Below are 19,898 nucleotides of genomic sequence, written 5' to 3' on the forward strand. Positions count from 1 at the left end.
TATTTATAATTATTTATTACTATTAGCATAAAGGAAAACATACAAGTTAAATGAACTAACTTAGCCTTCTAATAATTGGACATAATTCCATTTTCATGAATTTCTTCTCCATGCTTTCTTTCTGTGGCCTGCATGAGTTTATCACAAGCTCTCCCTGTGTTCAATAAATTTGAGCTAACATCTAACCCTTTATTGGGCGATTTATATCATCTTACAGCTTGATCCTGAAAACTCAGTATCTGTTAATTTCATAGTAATTATTATCGAGTAAACAAGCACAAGTTTTATCTTAAAGAAAAGCTCTAGGCAGTAGAACCAGGTATGAAAGAAAACTCCGAACTAAATCGATATAACACAAGGTAAATAGTTGGCCTGAGAAAAATACAAACAACCATTTTACTGAAATGATGCCAAAGATCCAGTTTCAGTAAACCAGATATTTTATATCATATAGACACTACACACAAAAAGTTTATTGTGCACACACCAAAAAATGGTTTGTAAACAGGGAGCACTCAAACCAAAACACGGAATGAGGCTCAGGGGTATATGGTTATAAAGCAGCTTATATAGTGAGAAGGCAGTGACTTTATTCTTCACAGTGATTGGTTATAATATTGCAATTTTCTTAAATGATAGACAGTTGGTCAGTGGTTACCTCATATTAACCTTGGGAAACAGTTCAAGTTTCGCTTATGGTTTTTAGAGGCATAAGCAAGAAATGACTCAGATCAAGTTAGTCTTCAAAATAAGCTAAATTAAGCTTTGCTTGTATGACTAAAGGGGGGGTTTTGTCTGCTCAGGGAATTTTCAAGGCTGGTCTCCATTTGTTTTTGAGTTTAACATCCCTATGCTCTGAAGGACCCCACAATTGGTTTAATGCTCTGCTGTCACCATTTTGAAATTCTTAATAATTTGGGAACAACGAATCCTGCATTTTCATTTTGTGCAGGGCCCTGCAGATCATGGATCTGATCCTGGCTGAAGGCATCCCTAGTACCATCAGCCCTCATCCAGGGTAAGACTTTGTAGACATCACGGCCTTAAGTGTCTAAACCCCAGCCTCAGCCTCTGTTCCCTTAAGCTGGAAGGTAAGACTCCAACCCCAAGGTCATCATTTATCTAAAAGGTACTCAGTGCATGTTAATTTCCATCGCTTTCCCTCTCTCCTCCCCATTTTCCCTTTCCCCTTTCCCTCTTCCTTACTTTATTCTCCTTTTCTCCTTCCACTTCTTTCCCTCCTAATCACCCACCACCTTACCAGTTCCTCCTCCCTCATTCTGCCTCCCCTCTCCCAAATGTTTCAAATTCCCATTCCTCTGCCCCCCTTCCCTTTCTATCCAACCTTCACCCACTCCCATTCCCCATTCAGAGTGAGACCTTTGAGAGCTGGTGCCCCAAGAGCCCGTGTGGCCAGAGACACCCAGGCTTAGTGTTTCAGCTAATGCCAGCTCTGCACTCCGAGTGACCACGCTCTGAGGTCCTTTAGATCCTGCAGAGATGGAGTCAACTACTGTCCTTTGACTTTTCCAAAACACATCCAAATTTTTATTCCCTGCTTTCTGATCATTCCAGATTGAATCCAAGGAAAATCTACCTTTCAATTAAAGGATGTCTTGGAGAGCAACTTCTCTCTTTGAGATGACCCAGAAATAGATCTGAGCGAAAGAAAATAGACCAGAGACCTGCAGGCCCCTGGAATCTTGGAAATCTGGGCAGGCCAGCCTGACTCTGGAGTCATTCTCGGCAGAATGGAGACTGTTAATTTGCTCTATTCACACTTATGTAACTTCGCACCTGATGATGACTGCGCTGTATCAGAGTCTGTATGCTCTTCACAAAGGTGCTGCCCTCTTCGTCAGAATCTTACGAAACAGGAGAAAGGTGAGCATTATAAATCTTGGCTGGCAAAGCTTAAACAAACACGAACAAACGAAATGCATCTGGGGGTGGTGTCAACACAAATGGCAGTAGCTGCTCCTGATTCGTCAGGGCACCTGCCAAGTGGAGGCCTGAGGACTTAGGATGAAGAACTTTGCTCAGTTTCAGTGAAAGAAAATTCACTATTTGAACTGAAACATGACCCGAGTTCACACAGAGAGGTATCTCTTCTTAGCTCAGTCAAGGTGAAAGACGGGCTAATCTAGAGTAGGTTCTGGAAAATAAGTCATAATTCTTACTTTTAATGCGGGGTAGGGAGGGCAAAAAGCCCTTCAATATTGTTTGCTTGCTTGATTTTTAAGGGACTGCGGTTTTCTTCAAGCAGAGAAATCATGGTAGTGGAGAGAAAGAAAAAAATTATTTTCATAAGCCAGTGAGCAAAAAGTATTCTGTCCAGTAAACAAAGGAGTGTGAGTGGCCTGGTAACACTTGTTATGGTAACACAAGATACTGGAGCTAACTAATACAATAGAACTGAGTTTCTTACTCATGTAAAGGACCCAGGCGGTGTGCCTGGTCAGAAGGCAGCTTTTATGGTCATTCCAGGGTGTGAAGTCCTTCCTTCTTGTAGTTCTTCTGTTTTCTAGGATCTCAGAGTTCTCTAAAACAGAGGGTGTAAGAGAGAATGGAAAAGCCTCATCCACTTCTAAAAAACCTGCAGCCCCATCCAAACATCCATCAATGAATGAATGGATAAATAAATGTAGCATATCCATACTGTGGAATATTATTCAGCCTTTAAAAAGGAAGGAAATTCAGGGGGCCGGCCCCATGGCCAAGTGGTTAAAGTTCCACGCACTCTGCTTCAGCAGACCCAATCTGTGTGTTCAGATCCAGGGTGCAGGCCTACTCCACTCATCAGCCATGCTGTGCAGGCATCTCACAAATGTTAGCTCAGGGTTAATCTTCCTCACAAAAGAAAAAAAAGGAAGGAAATTCTAACACATGCTACAACATGGGTGAACTTGGAAGACGTCATGTTAAGTGAAATAAGCCAGACACAAAAGGAGAAGTAATCTTTAATTCCAGTTATCTGAGGTACCTAGAATATTCAAATACATACAGACAGAAAGTAGGACAGTGGTTACCAGGGGCTGAGAGGAGGAGAGAATGGGGAATTATTGTTTACAAAGTAGATAGTTTTAGTCTGGGAAGATGAAGAAGTTCCAGAGATGGATAGTGGTGATGATTGTACAACAATGTGAACGTACAAAACACCACTGAACTGTACACTTAAAAATGGTTAAAATGGAAAATTTTCTGTTACGTATATTTCACCACCATTAAAAAAAAAAAAACAACAACCTAGAACGAGTCAAGAGGGTCTGGGAACAAATAATCTTTGGCTAAGCAGCTGCTTTCCAGAGACCCCTCCACACTGTGAGAGGGAGCACAAAGTTTGGGAGGACATCTAGCCTTTTCTGCCACCCCTGAAAAGGGAGAGGGACAAAGCACTGAAGGATTCTTTTTAAAAATGACCCCTGCCTGATCCTCACTCGCCCCTATTCAAATAAAATGTGTTGTGGGTGATTATTTGCTTTCAGTGTTAATAGTTTATTCTCACCTTTTTGAATGTTATCTATATAGCTAATATGTTTTGAGCACTTACCACACCCCAGCCCATGCTGTAAATGCCCTGCACGTATTATTTAACCATCGTAAAACCTTTGAGGTAGATACTCTTGTTACCCTTATTTTAAGGTAAAGGATGAGATACAGAGAAATTATTTAACTAGGCCAGAACACACAGGTACTGAATGGCATAGCCAGGATTGAACCCATTATCCCACAGAGCCCATGTTCTTAACCACTATACCACACTGCCTTCCAGGAAGCTGTGGTGTATTGTGACTAATTTGTGGTATAGTTGGCTAAGATAGTGGTTCAGCTGCTGTTAATACTAGCTTACACTAAAGAGAAGGTTTATTTCTCTCTCATTTTAAAAATCTAACCTGTTGGGTGGTCCAGAAGGAGAGGCCAACTATGCTCGACAGTATAATTTAGGGACCCAGACTCCTTCTACCTTGTTGCTCCATCTTCTCCTATGTGTCTTCCTTGTACTCCAGCACATCCTCGTGTGAGCCCAAAAGAAACGGGAAAGAGGAAGTGGAGGGGAAGCAGCTTCCTTCTATGTATGTGATCTGGAAGTCACACACACCATTTCCATTCTTGTGGCTCAGCCATAACTTAGTCAGACAGTCACACCCAGCTGTAAGGGGAGCGGAGCATGTAGTGCCCAGCTAGGCAGCCGTGTACGCACTGGAAACTCAGGGAAGACTTGATTATTAGCAATCTCTGCCATGCATGGTCATCACATAAAGGTCACATGATTAATCATCAGACCATACGTATTAACCAGGTACCAGAGATGGAGAGGTATTAAAAAGAATTTGTAGAGAAAGCAACTTGGAGAAATTCTAGGTCATAGAGAATACGGCCACAAATAGCCTGTAGAAATAAGCAAGCACAACTTGCTGGTGGGATGAACCCCGGTTTTGGATTCCAAAAGACTCAGGTTCTAATTTGGCTCTGCTATTTACCAGTATGTGAGTGTGGGCAATTTACTTAACTTCTCTCAACTTTGGTTTCCCCTTCTGTAAAACAAAATTGACAATACCTACCTTCACAATTATTTTGCCAATTAAGAAGAGAATGCACATAATGTGTAAAAAACACGTCAAGTTCAACATTTCCAAAACCAAAGTGTGACTATTCTTTCCCAAACCTGTTCTTCTCGTAGTCTTCCCTATCACAGTAGATAGCAACTCCATCCTTCTGATTCTCAGAATAAAATCCTTGGAATTATCATTGACTGCCATTTTTCGTCTTTATACCTAAACGGTCAGCAAATCCTGTCCACGCTTCACTCAAACCATATCCACAGGTCAACCACCGCCCCAACGTGACCTGCTACCACCACGTCGTCCCCACATCTTCTTGGGCGTCCTGCCGTATTCCCCAGCAGCCAAAGTCGTCTTCCTAAACATAAGACCGATTGTGTTCAGGGCCTTCCTTTGTTGTCTCCTTAGAGTAAAACCCTTCACAATCCAGCTACCTGTTAACCCTCTGACCTCATCTCTTATTACTCTTACCCTTTTTAATTCAAGTGGAACCTGGAGATCACAGGTCTTAGAGGAGCAGCCTGTGAAGTATGGCTGGGCTCCACCTATTAATGCTCTTCCCTAGCCAGTGCAAGACCAAATCCATGCCAGGAAGAGAAGGAAGCAGAAATATGAAGCATTTCACAGTGTTTGGAAGGATTATGTTGAAAGGGCATTAGAGAGATTTTTGTTTTAAAAAATGCTTCTTGTCAAAAGAAGCATTTGGAAAGATAGCTGAGACATCACTCAGGCCTCAGCTCAAATGTCACATCCTCAGGGCCTCCCATGACAACCCCATCTAAATTAGCCTCTTCGTCCTGCCACTCTTCACTCTACTGTATTTCCTTCATAGCACCTCCCACTATCTGATATTTGTTTACTATTTATTGGCTTATGTGTTTTGTGGTTCTCTCCCTTCCAAGAGAACGTAAGCTCCAAGAGAGCAAGCACCTGACTAGTCTTATTTACCACTGTATCCCAATTACTTGATATGGTACCTACTATTTATTAGGTGTTAAATATTTCTTGAATAAATGAATGTGCAAAATAGTTGTGTGAAGAGGTATATTCATTAAGGTAACATTCACCACTGTAACAGATAAATCCCCAAATCGCAGGGGCTAGTAGAATGGAACTTTGTCATGCACATGAAGTCCACTCAGGGTACCAAGCTACTTTCCTGTGGTCTGCTCTCCCAGGGGACTTTGATGTCCTCTGCATTTGGTCAGCAGAAGGCAAAAACAGAATGGAGGTTCATGCGCGTAAGATTTTGTAAGCTAGGCTTACGAGTGACATGTATTACTTCCTCTCACCTTATTTTGGCTCCAACTCAGTCACGTGGCTACTTGCTTTCAAAATTTATTTTGAAACTGTATGTTATTGATTAATGGATGAATCAAGTCAGTCACAGAAGCACTAACATGTCTGCTCTTGTCCCGGTGCTCCCGATGACAGCAAAACGTTCAAAGATGAAAACTTACAGGTAAATTGTTTATGTAAAATACATTCATTTATAACAGAATTATAGTAAATTTAAAGGAAAATAAAATTATAAAATTAATTTTTAACAAATACTTATAGAAAATACAAGGGTTATATTTTATTTCCCATAAACCTGTAGTCAGGATATTCTTCTTGGGTGTCCTTAGTGACGTCATAGTGCCCTCCTCTTCTCCATGACCTTCTTCAGAACCATCTCTCTAAAATCAGTTTCTCTGTTTATTTATAACACACGCCTTCCTCCGCAGGCAAATAATATTATAATTTAACCTTAAATATTGCATATAAAAAGATGATACTCTTTTGAGAGAAACCAAATAATTAATCCCAGAAATTAAGAAAAGGATACCAGGGGCCAGCCCCGTGGCCAAGAGGTTAAGTTCGCGCGCTCTGCTGCAGGCGGCCCAGTGTTTCGTCAGTTCGAATCCTGGGCGCGGACGTGGTACTGCTCATCAAACCACGCTGAGGCGGCATCCCATATGCCACAACTAGAAGGATCCACAACTAAGAATATACAACTATGTACCAGGGGGCTTTGGGGAGAAAAAGGAAAAAATAAAATCTTTAAAAAGAAAAAGAAAAGGATACCAGAAGAAAAGGGATATGAAGCTAATTTGTGGAGAAAAGAGAAAAACAAAACAACAGAACATGACTTTGATCTAGTGAGCAGCACAGGAGATGGGACAGGAGGTGCATGCGTGTGTGGGTTGTGCATACTTGATTTGGAGATCCCACAGTGTGTTTAACCACCTCTTCTGGACAAAGTCACACATCCCCTGCCAAGGCTGCCCGAGCAATCTGTACAGCCTTCTTATAACACTTCTACACCAGATTACAACTGTCTGTTGCTCTCCTGCGTCTCCACTGGATCAAGTTCCTTGAAGGCAGAAACCTTATCCTTCCTTCTTCAGATTCCCGAATCTTCCACAATGCCTGTGGACAGTAAGGCCCCAATTAATGTTTAGATGAAATTTTCTAAGAAGACTGGTGAAAACAATGTAGAGAGAGGAACATTCCCACGCACTCCTCCAAAATGCCAGCAGTCAGACTTATACCCCCCAGGGAAGAGACCGGTAGCTATTTCTCTGAGAAACTGAAGCACTCAAGAGACAAAATCTATAGATTCTGACATTTGGGGGTCCAAAACGGAAAAATTTCAGTGGTCCTCCAAAAAAACTACAGTGAAGCCCATCTGACAACAAGACCTACTCATGCCTTCAGAACTTCCGATCGATTTTTTAGAGTCTGGGCACACAGGATTGTCAGATATTTGAAAAATATGCCTCCCGCACGGCAGATAGAGATCATAAACAATGTTTTTAGGAAAGAACTAAAAAATAAACAATGAAAGGAGGAAAACAAAACTTCAAAGAGACTATAATAGATATCCTCAGAGAGATACTGCATCCACGAAAGAAAAAGGATGCTATTAAGAGGGAACAACAGAGAACAAAATAGAGCTCTTGATAATTACAAATTAGATAGCAGGCATAAAAAATTCTTGAAAACTTTGGCAGTTAAAGTTGAGCAAATAGGGGCTGGCCCCGTGGCCGAGTGGTTAAGTTCGCGCGCTCTGCTGCAGGCGGCCCAGTGTTTCGTCAGTTCGAATCCTGGGCGCGGACATGGCACTGCTCATCAAACCACACTGAGGCAGCATCCCACATGCCACAACTAGAAGGACCCACAATGAAGAACATACAACTATGTACCAGGGGGCTTTGGGAAGAAAAAGGAAAAAATAAAATCTTAAAAAAAAAAATTAAAAAAAAAAAAAGTTGAGCAAATAGCTAGAAAGAGGAACAAAAAGAGAAAAAAATGGAAAGAGAAACTTTTTTTAAAAAATACTGTTGAGGATGACTAACATCTATCTAATAGGAGGGCCAGAAAAATAAATATATAAATAAAAGTTAGAAAGGGAGAAAATAGGAAATAAAACCACAAAAGAAGGATATCTAGAATTGATCAAAATGTTTCCAAATTCAAAGGGCTACTTATATCTATGTATGAGTGTTCAGACTGGAAGATCGCCACTAACAGTAAAGGAGAAAAGATTTATACCAAAGTGCATCATCATGAAATTGAAGAGCACCAGGGACAGAGATGATCTTAAAAGCTTACAGAAAGGAAAAAATGTCACGTTTAAAGTTTCGAGGGTAGAACAGCCTTAAACTTCTCAAGAGCAACTCTGGGAAGCTAAAAAAGACTAGGGAAACAATGCCTACAAAATTTGGGAGAGATATAATTTTAAAACTAGAGTTCTATGTCCAAGAAAATTATCAAAGAATTATAAGGGTAGAAAAAGACAGTTTCAGAGATGCAAGTTTGCCAGTGTCAGTGCAGGCAGAAATGGAAGCTTGCCAACCTTGTATACAGCCTTTCTCAGGAAGTAACCAGGATATCCTTCATCAAAATGAGGGGGTAAACCACGACAATACATGCCACAAGAATTAGAAGAAAAAAGGGAGATACAGGAGAGGTGAAGTTATGGCAGACCTAGAGAATGTCAAGTCCAGACTGGAGCAGGAGGAACAGGGCTCCCCGAGGACTATCTCAGTTGTGTGGCAGAGCCAACAGGACAGGCTCTCAGGGGCTGACTGTGGGCTTCTCTTCCCAGGCCTGCATTCAGTGACATCATGTTGGTAGCTTGAAATATGCCATAGTGGGAGTATTTACACAATGGAGAAGGGAAAATGCCAAAAATCAGAGTTCAGTCCCCTCCCCCAAGAAAGCTGGTTGTTAAACATTTACCAGGTCACCCCCCTGAACTTAGAAGATTTGCTGCTAAGTTTGACGATATGGAAATTTATATTAAGAAGTATCTTACAAAGCTGTTGGGAATTGTGGGAAACGTGAGCCAGAAGTTCAAAGCAAACTAAGCAAGTGGGGAGAAATGAGGCAATTGTTATCTCTAGGAAAAACAAAAAATATGCAATAATATACGATGATTATAATGCATTCTCTGGCTCAGCGATGGGCCAGATATTTTATAGAATCATTTTCACATCATTTTACATTTTACATAATCATTATAATGAAAGCACTGAATATGGATTTGACCAAAACTGGTGTATAATTATATTCGAGAGAAGGAAAAAGAGAAAGAGGTCTGTGTAAAGGAGCTAAAATCTTCACCTGTCACAAGGGAAGCGGCGGCAGCCACGAGAGTGGCCCCTCTCAGATCTCTAGTTGCGGGCAGCGTGTCTGCCCAATGGGCCCAGTTACTGCTCTTGGAAATCCACCACCACCTTCATGCATAGGCTGCACTTCCCATGGCTGTTCCAGGCAATAGCTGAGAGAGAAAAGGATATGAAGGTAAGCTTAGTCCTGGGGGTTAGGGAATTCCTCCAGTGGGTGCCCGTGACTCAAGGACTCTCCAGCGGCCTTGCTGAGCTTTCCTTAGAACTGCTCTGTGGTCCTAAGTGACTCTGCCCAGTCTTCCTCCTTCCCCGGCTCCTTAGTAAGTCCTGCAGGCAGCCTGACAGCATTCCCAGCCTTCCCCCAGGGCCCTCTCCATTTTTTTCTCACAGGCTTTTCCCCTAATAAATTTCTCACTTTGTGTCTGCCTCTTGGAGGATCTGGACTAACCCAGAAGCCAGTTAATAATATCTAAAATTGATGACACCAAAGATGGCTGTATATGCCTTTTTTTCCCTTGAAATACACATGTAAATATCAGAATAGCTCAGAGAAGTAAAAGTGGTGAAGCGGCACACATTTTTAACAGTCTTTCGTTCTACTTCACTTTTAGTATATGTGTATATATTAACTATTTTTAAGGAAATTGTTTAAAAAGTGAAAAACCATTGCCTTAGACATTGGGTGCTTTAGATTATAGAAGAAAACCAAAGTTTTATCTAAACTTTATCACCTGTCCTTCTAGCAATGACTCCTATTTTCTTTCTGGTTATCAGTGGTACCAGGCTGATGCCTTAAACTCTTTGCGGACAGCTCCTCCCAGAGGGAGCAACATGACCTGCCCTCTAAGTGTGCACTCTGGGAGGAAAGTACTATTGACGATGCCCTTGAGTTGTTGTTTCTGCATTTAGTATATATGAAAGAATAATTTTTAGAGGTGATATTTTTTCCCTTCTCTCCTCCCCATTTTAGGTGGACAAGCCCTCAGTGTTACCTCTCCTTGGGGATTTTTGCAAATGCCATCAAAAGTGATATAAATTCTCAAAAAACTCACTAGAACTTTTCAACAAAATCAAGGAGGGCAACTTTTCACACATAAATATTTTATATGCTAGGACAGTTTACTGAAACCTTGTATTTTATTATCTAAAAACAGTAACACCACTATTCACCATCTTCATGATAGTTAAAGAGTATTTTCCCATGCAGTGCTCAAGTCTTTATGAAAAAGCTACCACATCCTATATCCTTTAACTTCTTCACTTAAAATGTAGTGGGAGGGGCCGGCCCTGTGGCCGAGTGGGTAAGTTCACACGCTTCACTTCAGGGCCCAGGGTTCTGCCGGTTTGGATCCTGGGCGCGGACATGGTACCGCTCATCAGGCCACGCTGAGGTGGGGTCCCACATGCCACAACTAGAAGGACCCACAACTAGAATATGCAACTATGTACTGGGGGGCTTTGGGGAGAAGAAGAAAAAGAAAAGATTAGCAACAGATGTTAGCTCAGGGCCAATCTTTAAAAAAGAAAAAAAATGTAGTGGGAAATTCTAGTTAAATTGACAAATTGAAACTTATCACCATTACTTCTCATAACTCCTCCAAAATGGCAATGAAGGGATCTTTAAAAGGTATAAAGTCAGGGTCAACCCAGTGGTGCAGTGGTTAAGTTCACACGTTCCAATACAGCAGCCTGGGGTTCGCTGGTTTGGATCCTGGGTGTGGACTTACACACCACTTATCAAGCCATGCTGTGGCACATATAAAGTAGAGGAAGATGGGCATGCATGTTAGCTCAGGGCCAGTCTTCCTCAGCAAAAAGAGGAGGATTGATGGCAGATGTTAGCTCAGGGCTAATCTTCCTCAAAAAAAAGAAAAAGGTATAAAGTCACAAGATAAGAAAAGAAAAGACTACAACAGAGAAGAGAATACACAAAGCTGATGGATGAGTGGTAAGGAACCTGGAACAGAGGAAGCTGAAACCTACACCTCTATAGGGGTGAACCAAAAGAAGCAAACTGAGGGGCCAGCTGGTGGCCCAGCAGTTAAGTTTGCACATTCCACTTTGGTGGCCCAGGGTTCACCAGGTCAGATCCCGGGTGCAGACCTATGCACTGCTCATCAGGCCATATTGTGGCAGGGTCCCACATAAAATAGAGGCAGATGGGCACGCATGTTAGCTCAGTGCTAGTTTTCCTCAGCAAAAGGAGGAGGACTGGCAGCGGATGTTAGCTCAGGGCTAATCTTCCTCAGGAAAAAAAAAAGGAAACAAACTGACCTTCTTTGCACCTAACTTTTGAGTAAATTAAAGTAACAAAGCAAACAAATAAAATGATATCCACAAAGGTTTAAGATATTGTATAAGATATCCTTAGAACAATAAAAATGTGCTATTTTATAAAAGGAACATTTAGAAAACAAAAGGAAAAATCTTGGAAGTTAAACACAATATCACAGATATTAGAAATGCAGTAAAAGGTTTAGAAGATAAAGCCAAGGAAATTTCACAAAAATTAAAACAAAGAGACAAAGGGATTGAAAAGGAGAGAAAGATTTAAAAAAAAAAAAACAAACCAAGAGAATCAGAAGAGTTCTAGAGCGTAGAAAAAAGAGAGGGAGGAAATTAACAAAGAACTACTACAAAAAAAATACCCCATTCATTTAATCATGAATTCTTTTGTTCACTATTTAGTGAGTACCTACAATGTGCCAGAACCTGTGCTAGGTGATGAGAATTCAGCAGTAAACAGTAAAATTCCTGATCTCATAGAGCTTACTCCAAAACAAAGGTTATAACTTTTCAGAGAGAAAGAGCCCACTGAATATCATGTGCAATAAATGAGAAAGGTTGACAGTAAGGCACATCATCACGAATTTTCAGAACACCAGGGACGATGAAAAGCACCTAAAATCTTCCAGACAGAGAAAACAGTTTACATACAAAAGGTTGTGAATGAAAAAACAGGCTTCTCAACATTCGCACTGAAAGCTAGAAGACAGTGGAAGAACGTCTTCACAGTCCCAGGGGAAATTATTTTCTACCTAGAATTAAATTCTCAGCCAAACTATAAATCAATGCGAGGGTAGAATATAGTCATTTTCAGACATTTCCGGTTTTTAAAAACTTTACCAGGGGCTGGCCTCCTGGCTGAGCGGTTAAGTTCGTGCTCCGCTGCAGGCGGCCCAGTGTTTCGTTGGTTCGAATCCTGGGTGCGGACATGGCACTGCTCATTAAACCACGCTGAGGCAGCGTCCCACATGCCACAAGTAGAAGGACCCACAACGAAGAATATACAACTATGTACCAGGGGGCTTTGGGAAGAAAAAGGACAAAACATTTAAAAAAAAAAAAACTTTACCTATCATACACCTTTTCTTGAGAGGCTACTTGAAGAGGCTCTCCACACAATGGAAAGTAAACTAAAAAAGATGTAGGATCCAGGAAACAGGGAATTCAACACAAGGGAGGCAAAGGAAATTCCAGGAGAGGAGCCGGTATGGCAGACCTAGAGAGCAACCAACCCCAACCGGAACAGACGGTCAGGGAGCTCAGGGGGTGGCTGTGTGCAGAGAGAGCGAGAGCAAGAGAAAGGCGGGCCGGGTGGGGGCAGCAGATAGCTTACCTGAACATACGCATAACCACCGGAGCTTTACAGTGCTAGCAAGAGTTATGAATGAATGGACGAATGGATAAAAAAAGAATAAGCTAAAAACAACAACAAAAAAGGCAATTATTAACTCATGGGGGAAAAGTGTGAAGGAAAGGAAATATAAATCGTTGCAGAATATATGGCTTACTTGTGAATAATGCTTACATAGTCATAATAATATAAACTCTGAATATTTATTTAATTAAAAAGGATCACGGGGTTCCAGTCCAAGATGGTGATACAGGAAGATCTCGAACTCATCTCCTCCCACGACACACAGAATCTACAACTATCTATGGAACAATTTCCTCTAAAAGGGATCATATAACTATATTGGGAGGATGGGGGTAGAAGACTGCACGTATAGAGAGGAGCTGTTAGAAAGTTGTTGTAGAAAGTAATTAGGAATATGTAAAATTGGAGAAAAAATAGTAGTATAAACACGATGTTTAGAAACTTGGAAATAAATTTTTGAAGAGCTAGTTGAAACAAGTAAATGCTTTTTCTGGTGAGAAGAATGATGGTGGGGATGAGCGTGGCAGAGGATGCTGTTTTTCATGACAAGTCTTGTTAAAATCTGAGTACCATACATATTTCTCTGATAAAAAGTTAAATTATAGAAGTCAGATGGTTAAAAATGGATGCTATTTAGAGCAGCTGTCACACAGTATATAATAAAATATAAAAATAATTGTTCAATTAATCTATTTTATTTAACAAACAAAAAAGTGGACTGTTCTGGCTAGTTCAGGCAGTCTCTGAATCTGAAGGAGGAGAAAAGGAATAAGTCATCCATGAAAATAAGTGCTGGTTTACAACCCTGGAACAAAAAGAAATCAGGAAAGACCCAAAGCAATTTAGGCAGGGGGTCTACAGTAAATCATTAAATAAGCATAAGGTTCTGATCTGCCTTCTGTTCACCATTTCTGATCTTCATGGAAGCCGTGTTTGTAAGTGAACTCTGACTCATTTTGCAGCTGGATTTGTACTCATATTCTCCTTCCTTCCTAAAAGATGTGGTAGAAAATTAGCTGCATCAAAAGAAGTGAAAGGAAACAATGTTAAATATTTGTAAAGCATTAAAAACAGAGAATAAAACTGGAAAAAAAAAAACAGAAAGAGAGAAAGAGTAAGTGCATTAAACAGAACTTTATGACTTGGCAATATTTGTTATATTTTAGTATATAAATCTGGGGCAAATGACTCTTTGAAGTCCCATCTGGGATGGATTTAATACCAGACCATAACTGTAAATTCCCGAAGCATTTAAAGTAAAAAAGTATTCTTCAAATTCCTTCATTCAAATTTTGACAAAATAAGTAATACACAGAAATTCTCCAAGAAAGAAAAATAATGGAATAAACAGAAGGACGAAAACTGCTATCCTCCCCTCGATGATTAATGATACAATAAAGATGAAAATTATGCATTTCTTATAATCCATTCTTGGCCATATATCCCATTAATAGTTTGTCTTCCCTTTCACTTACTAAGATCATGCTTAATAATGCGTATCAAATGGAAATTTTCTTTCCGAGGATATGCAGTGTCCTCTCCTGGAACAGGAGGCCTCCAGGGCTGCAGACTGCCTTTGCAGCAGATAAGGGAGACAGCGCCAGCGACTAAGCAGCCCTTCCCCACCTCCTTCCTTTTCTCTTTCCTCCTCTTTTTCTTCTTCCTCCTCCTCCTTCTCCTTTCCTCCTCCTGCTTTGCAAACAATCTGCTCAAATAAGGGATAAGTAGATCATCAGGTATACGGAAAATGGTGAGGGAGGAGGGCAGAGGGTGTCTCAGCTTTGGTTCACACTGAAATAAAGAAAAATCACTTAATTCCATTAGCTGAAATTCTTCATCAAATTAAGAGTCTTAAGGAAAGGAGATGCCAGTAGAAAGCATTACCAGATCAACAATATTTGGGTCAAGGGTGAAGTATTTCTGTGTCTCCGGAGCCCTGTAAAAATTATTCTAGCTCGTGCTTTCGAAGATATTTGGGAAAATCAACTAAAAAGGAAACAGACTACCAAAGTAAAGATGAAATATTACCTCCTCCCAAAATATGGCACTAAATCACTCCTGCCACAGCAGGACCTTTCAAAATCTGTTTTTCTAGTGTAACGAAGTGGAAAAATTGAATTCACCAAAATTCCCTTCAGGGAGAGTGCTGTATTTGTACAGAAGAAATGCCTTGTCAAACCTGTGTCTGTTGGAAGCTAAGAAATTGAGAGGGTCTGAATGTGGGTAGAACGCCAGGTGTAGGACAAGGGGCTGGATTCTATGGCAGTTTCAGAAGAGGAAGAGAGAGAGAAAGGAAGAAAAGAAGGGAGTGGAGTGGTAGAAGGAGGATAACAAAAGCCTACAATTAGTCGTCTATTTGAGACCGTCACCACCATTCTTCATGCAGATCCACAGGGAAAAGTCATGAAAGCCTTAAAGTGAGCAAGTAGAAAATGGTGAACATGCAGATGTCTTCTACAGTATCTCGTGGGGCTAACCAGAGAGTCGGAAGGGAAGGAGAACGGTGACGGGAGAGAGAAGCGTTAGGGACCCCCACAGACCGTGATATTAGGGTTCTGAGCCAAGTTTAGCCAACTTTTTGAGCAACCAGGTACCCAAGTGACACAACAGGGAACAAGTTTTTGTTTCAAGATTTCGTTTTTAAATTTATCCAGGCAGTTTTGAACTGAGCTGGAAAACCCAGTTTGGTCTTAGAAGAAATCATCATTTTAGAACTAGGCACGACCCTCACTGTTACTAACAAACCATTAGACTCCTGGTAAAGGACGGGGAATAGAGTCTAACATGGCATGAGCTGTGTGAGGGCCTGTGGAATTCAACGTCGATGTCACAGGGAAATCGGGGAGACTACTGAGATCGTGATTACAGACTGGGGTGGGAGTGAGGGTTAAGGGAGGTGCAATTTAAGAGAGAATGTTTCAGGCAGAGACCCAGATACACCCAGTGCCATATGAGCTTCCTGGGACACAGAAGTCCAAGAAACTCCTAGTGACCTAGCAGGCTGGACATGGATATTTGCCCCAGCCCCTATCCTACTTTACCTACCTAAAAAGGATTTTCTAAACACTGATTGGCTTCTGTGGGGCTGGCGATCAGGCAGGTATGGGGAGTCCTAGTCTAGGCTACATATCACCAGTAACTAGAGACATTTTGGAAGAGAGTGCGGATGGGAGAAGAGGAATTGCAATTGGAAGTAGAACATACCACTGATGTACAGAAAGGATGGCAATTAATATAAAATGTGCAGGGTCCAGCATTGGAAAATGGCATGGACTCAAAGGCACCAATGCATTTACATTGGTGACAAAATGCTTGCCGGAGTGCAAAAGAAAACTGCTACAACTCATATGCCAATTTTGGGGCTATGCACAAATAGTAATTTGAAAAGACCTCCACATATGTGTAAATATTCAAAGGACTTTTGCCATGAGAGATGCAACAAGATGGTAGGGAACACAAACAGGACCAGTTGGAGGCCATTGCTCTAATAGCAATTTAAGCAAAAATTATTATAAGAAGTCAAGTTCAAGGACCTGCTCCCCTCTCCCCACCCACGGTGACAAGGGCTACTACCTGAGATTTGGAAGCAGATGCAGAGGTAACTCAGTCCCCCTTGTTCACCCTGGGTCCTAATGGCTGAGGACACATCCACGCATTATACCCTCTCTAACCAATAAGTGGTGTTTCGCTATACAAGTCATTTGCCGAAGAAATCCCACTTCTTCCCAAATTTGATTCTTGGCTCTTTTCACATATTCAGCAAATTTTGGTCCCTCCTTCTGGTCTCTACCCTGGCACTCTCCTGGTACCAGGACACTGCTTACTCTGCACAAGTCTCTGGCAGAAGCAGCTCCTATTGTCTTAGGTGAGGATGCCACACCCTTGCTCTGGGACCCAAGATGTAAAGAGAAAGGCATCCGGATGAAAATCAATATTTACGGCTTTAGAGGCCCAAATAGCAACATTAAATAAACGTAAGCAATATGCAAGGTATAAGGAGTCTTTCTCCAAGGTTCCAACATCTGAAAAGATAAAAATCCAAGTAATAAACCTAAAACAAAAACGCTGAATACAAAAGATTCTAGAATAGTCCCAACTTGTGCCTGGCAAGTGTAATTACTTGAATTCTAGCCTCTTCTGATTTTTTTCTGTCCTTGAAATAGTTTCAGGATAATTTCCAAGAAGTCTCTGCCATGGTAGGCCAGATGGAGGGGGGAAAAAAAAGGAAGCTGCCTTCACAATGCAGATTACAAGACTGGTATACTGCAATCAGCTGAAAAGCAGGGATCTGAAAATTTCCTGACTTGCCTGATGGTTTTATCATGTAGAGGAAGGGACTAGGGGAATTTCTTCTCTGGGGCAAACTCAGATCAACGGGGAAGAATTTGCTGGTGAAGTAGAAACAACAAGAATCTTAGGAGAAAGTTCCATCTCAGTTAAAAATGGAAGTATTTAGCATGAAGAAGCAAGGGCTCATGAGGCACTCAATCACCATCTTCCAGTATTTGAAGAGCATCCAAGTGGAAGAGAGATTTAGATTGTTTTATCTATCCCTAAGAAGTAAAACTAGGTCCAACGAATAGAAACTGCAGGGTAAAAGATTTCAGTTATTATAAAAGAAAAAAAAACTTTCAAAACTGCTCAGTGCTGGGCCAGCCCTGTGGCCGAGTGGTTAAGTTCGTGTGCTCCACTTCAGTGGCCCGGGATTCGCAGGTTCGGATCCTGGGCACAGACCTAGCATTGCTCATCAGGCCATGCTGAAGCGGTGTCCCACACAGAAGAACCAGAAGAACCTACAACTAGGATGTACACCTAGGTACTGGGTGGCTTTAGGGAGGAAAAAAAAAAGAAAGAAGAGGAAGATTGGCAACAGATGTTAGCTCAGGGCCAATCTTCCTCACCAAACAGAAGTGATATGATTTAAAAAATAAATACTCACTGCTATTCAAAGATTTGATAACCATAATGATCAGAGCTACCCTTTTTGGGTTTGGTTTTGTTTTGAATCTCACATTACACAAAAGTAGAGAAGGATACTATTAAAGGAGGAAGTTCTCTGTTGCTAGGGCTGTCCATGCCATGGCTGGAAGGCCTCTTGGTCAGAATTGGTCCTACAAGCACTGGGAAGTGTATCAGTTAGCTATTGTTACAAAACAAACCACTCCATAGTTTAATGGCTTAAAACAAAACTATTTACTTAGCTCATGATTCTGCAGAGGCACTTGAATCTCCTGATCTTGGTTGCGTTCATTCATGTGTGTATGGTAAACTGCTGGGCCAGCTGGGAACTGGCCTCTGCTAGGACATTCATCCTGAAGCAGGCTGGCTTCTCACAGCAGAGAGGAGGGTCCCAACAGAGTGAGGGGAAGTGTGCAAAGCACTGGGACACCATCACTGCATCCTATTGGCCAAAGCAAGTCACAAGGCCAACCAGGATTCAAGCATTCGGGAAACAGACTTCAGCTCTTGATGGGAGAAGTTAAAAAGTCACACTGAAAAGGGTCTAGGTACAGGGAGGGGTGAAGGATTGTGGTCATTTTCACAATCTTGTACAGAAAGTCACTCAAGAATCTTTAGCAGAAGAAGGATGCAATCGAATAAGTTTTCTGGAATGATCACCCTGGTACTATGTTGAAAGCCATTGCTTTAACATCCCTCAACTTATACTACAGAAAACACACAAGTTATATACAGTCAGTCTTCACTTCACATGGTTCTGATATGCGCGAAATTCAGTTACCATGGTTTAGTTAAATGGCACCATCCCCCAACAACACAGTTCCAGTCTCTGTTACCGTGGAATAATAACTGAACGATTATGTAAAATGTCAACTTTACTGCTTACTCTCTTAGTCCACAAGTCACTATATAAATAAAAAGTGCACATGATGATCAGTGACCAACCACGTCACTCCTCTCAAAGTCTGTCAGTGGCTTGTCACTGCGCATCTGTAATTCAGTTCACACACAGACAGCAAAGCATGTAGTTGTGGTGCTTTCTTGTCTCCCAGTGACAAACCCATGTGACATTTTACAAAAATGGATCACTGAAAGATGGAATTGGCCAAGAAAGATGAAAGTACAGCAAAGACACAAAAAGTGGTAATGCTAGATGTAAAATTCAAATGGAACATAAATGGCGTTATAAAGAAATAGCTTAGCATGGGACTGTCGAGGTTACAAATGCAGCCAGAGAAAGTTAGTGAGGGCAAATTTATCAACATAAATGAGGAAAGCAGTTGTAACAAGAAAGCATAAAGATGTCCCAGGGGAAATGACAATGGCAAAAAACTTTACGTTAAAGCAACTCAGAGATATTTTACAACATTGAAAGCACAAAGGATAAAATGCTGAAAGCTGACCTCAGCTCAGAAAACAGTATGAGAATTAGCCAGAGCATAGAAAAGATGCTCTCTCCATATCCCAAGCTAGACAATCAGAAGAAGCAAGCACTATTCAAACTACCCATTATAAGGCGTTTACAAATAAACATTTTAATTCTCAATGTGTCTGTTTTAAATTACAGTGTACTAAATAAATATTAGTTTTACTATGTTTTCATTTCCTTATACATTCATAACCAACAGTAAGACAGTTTTTAATGTTGTGACAAAAGGTCACAGCACAACTGTAATTCTTCCCATTGATTATCAAGACTGCGTGGTTTCGGCTGCACGGTCATTTTTATGGTCCCACAGTGCTGTGCAAAGTGAGGACTGTCTGCACAAGAAACTTCCGTCTCAGTCAAGGAGATTGGTTTTCATGGTTACTAGGTTTGGAATTGTTTGGGATGTAGTAACTCTGTAATTAATAAACAAAGAGAAAAACTGGATGCTGGGAAAACAAATTGGGTTTTAATAAGTAAAAGTATTTTTTAATTAGAACTAATCCCATGGTTTTAAAAAAAAAACTAAACTAAACTGCTTTAGGATCTAGTAAACTGCTCCCAGAAGGACAACTGGGGATAGGCTTTTCCCTAAACATGACTTCAGAGCCAATGAGAATGATGCATAATGAACAACAAGCAGATCTTTATCAAGAATAAAAGCTTTCTGCTTC

At 41.0% G+C, this 19,898-nt stretch overlaps 1 long non-coding RNA gene across 1 annotated transcript in view; it reads right to left on the minus strand.

Annotated features, from left to right (window-relative positions):
• Positions 1–3,207: 3,207 nt before the first annotated feature.
• The window catches only part of LOC138923621 (uncharacterized), a 43,656-nt gene continuing 26,965 nt past the window's right edge, over positions 3,208–19,898 (minus strand). The window contains exons 2-3 of the long non-coding RNA XR_011437501.1: positions 9,174–9,330; positions 3,208–6,974 (exon numbers count right to left, since the gene is read on the minus strand). This is a non-coding gene — a long non-coding RNA (uncharacterized lncRNA). The remainder of the gene's footprint in view (positions 6,975–9,173; positions 9,331–19,898) is intronic.

This window comes from Equus caballus, chromosome 3 (genome assembly GCF_041296265.1).
Source record: "Equus caballus isolate H_3958 breed thoroughbred chromosome 3, TB-T2T, whole genome shotgun sequence".
NCBI lineage: Eukaryota > Metazoa > Chordata > Mammalia > Perissodactyla > Equidae > Equus > Equus caballus.